The sequence below is a fragment of the Thamnophis sirtalis genome, unplaced genomic scaffold, assembly GCF_051295495.1.
Source record: "Thamnophis sirtalis isolate CommonGarterSnake01/CBP01778 unplaced genomic scaffold, rThaSir2_p1.2 scaffold_13, whole genome shotgun sequence".
In the NCBI taxonomy this organism is placed as follows: domain Eukaryota; kingdom Metazoa; phylum Chordata; class Lepidosauria; order Squamata; family Natricidae; genus Thamnophis; species Thamnophis sirtalis.
The window spans coordinates 3,726,953-3,729,613 of record NW_028261393.1 but is presented as its reverse complement, the minus strand read 5'-3'; positions in this window follow the sequence as shown (position 1 = coordinate 3,729,613).

Here is a 2,661-nt window from a genome sequence, read left to right as displayed (position 1 = left end):
CTCCTATTCTATTGTATTCTATTCCTATTCTATTCTATTCTATTCTAGTCTAGTCTATCCTATCCTATTCCTATTCGATCTATTCCTATTCTATTCCTATTCTATTCCTATTCTATTCCTATTCTATTCCTATTCTATTCCTATTCTATCCTATACCTATTCTACTCCTATTCTATTCTACTCCTATTCTATTGTATTCTATTCCTATTCTATTCTTTTCTATTCCTATTCTTCTACTATTCTATTCCACTCATATTCTATTCTACTCCTATTCTATTCTATTCTATTCCTATTCTTCTACTATTCTGTTCCACTCCTATTCTATTCTACTCCTATTCTATTCTATTCTATCCTATTCCTATTCTACTCCTATTCTATTCTATTCCTATTCTATTGTATTCTATTCCTATTCTATTCTAGTCTATCCTATCCTATTCCTATTCTATTCCTATTCTATTCTATTCCTATTCTATCCTATTCCTATTCTACTCCTATTCTATTCTACTCCTATTCTATTGTATTCTATTCCTATTCTATTCTTTTCTATTCCTATTCTTCTACTATTCTATTCCACTCATATTCTATTCTACTCCTATTCTTCTACTAGTCTACTCTATTCTATTCCTATTCTATTCTATTCCTATTCTTCTACTATTCTATTCCACTCATATTCTATTCTATTCTATATTCTACTCTACTCTATTCAGTACTAGGAAAACAAACATATCCTAATAGGTTTTTGTTCTGTGTCGCAACTAGAAGCAACGGGAGCAAAACTGGACTGACTCTAAGGTTAAGCGGAGTCAAATGCTAAGAAAACAAAAATATTTTCTAATAAGTGTTTTGGGTTCCAAGTGCTCCTTTTCTCCCTCCCCCCAAATCCACACACCCCTCCCTTGAATTTATTTTTAGTTACAGCCACTGGCTTTTAATCGTCTTAGGGGAGAACTCTCCATCCACCCAGAAACCACACAGAGAGAGCCAGGCTTGCAAAAATAACCACCCCCAATCAAGTTTTTCTTTCTTATTTTTAGAGATGCTTTTCGCCACCTAGAGAGAGAGACAGAGAGAGACGCCTTCCTAACCACACATGGCGTGGGAAGAACCTTTTTAGCATCCCGCCTACACAACGGGCTGGTTTCTTTAGAATTGGGTTTCTGTTGCTATGCTGGTTTCGTCATGCTGGGCGGAACCCCCAACTCACAGCTTGGCCCATCGCCAAGGAATATCCTCTGTCTTTCCACACTTCAGGTTCTGATAAATTCATATTCCACATCAGTTATCTAAAGCAGTGTTTCTCAACCTTGGCCACTTGAAGATGTCCGGACTTCAACTCCCAGAATTCCCCAGCCAGCATTCGCTGGCTGGGGAATTCTGGGAGTTGAAGTCCGGACATCTTCAAGTGGCCAAGGTTGAGAAACACTGATCTAAAGGGAGGTGGTTTTTAAGAAGGGATTGCACAGCCACTTGTCCGGAATGGTGTAGAAACTCCTGCCTGAGCAGGGGTTGGACTAGAAGACCTCCAAGGTCCCTTCCAGTTACTCTGTTATTCTGTTATCACCCTGAAGGCTCCAAGCATGACTGGTGTAACAACAGATATCTTTTTCGATAAAGGTTGAACTTCGAAGAAATGAGAGCAAACCCGCTCTCTTCTAGCGCTGATGATGTTACCTAGTTGGGTAAAGAAACGTCTGCAAGAAAACGACCAAGCTCAAAGAACACTAAGGACCCTATAGTCTTCTCTCTCCTCCTCCTCCTCCCTCCTCCTCCTCCTCCTCCCCACAAACCCCACTGCCTTCTAGCACTGATGATGGTACCTAGTTTGGTAAAGAAATGTCTTCAAGAAAACAACTAAATCAGAGAGCAGCAAGGACCTCACAGTCCTCCTCCTCCTCCTCCTCCTCCTCCTCCTCCTCCTCCTTGCCACAAACCCCACTGCCTTCTAGCACTGATGATGTTAACTAGTTGGGTAAAGAAATGTCTGCAAGAAAACGACCAAGCTCAGAGAACATCAAGGATCCTATAGTCCTCTTCCTCCTCCTCCTCCTCCCTCTCCTCCTCCTCCTCCTCCTCCTCCTCCTCCTCCTCCTCCTCCTCCACCTTTTCTTCTTCTTCTTCCTCCTCCTTTTCCTCCCCACAAACCCCACTGCCTTCTAGCACTGATGTAGTTACCTAGTTTGGTAATGAAATGTCTGCAAGGAAACCATTAACCCTCAGAGAGCCCTAAAGACCTCACAGTCCTCCTCCTCTCCACTTACCTCACTCCTTACTAACACTGATGGTGTTACCTAGCCGGGTCATGAAACGCCTGCAAGAAAACAACCAAGCTCCGAGAGCACCAAGGACCCCACAATCCTCCTCCTCCCCTGGTAGCACTGAGGATGTTACCTAGTTGGATCATGAAATGTCTTCAAGAAAACAACTAAATCAGAGAGCACCAAGGACCTCACAGTCCTTGTCTTCTTCCTCCTCCTCCTCCTCCTCCTCCTCCTCCTCCTCTCCTCCTCCTCCTCCTCCTCCTCCTCCTCCTCCTCTCTTCTCCTTCACAAACCCCACTCCCTATTAGTACAGATGGGTAGATTCAGCCTGCAATACTGCAGTTTTTCTGCCTTTTTAGCCAATGTCTAGCAAAAACAAGAGCTGAGGTGGCGCAGTGGTTAG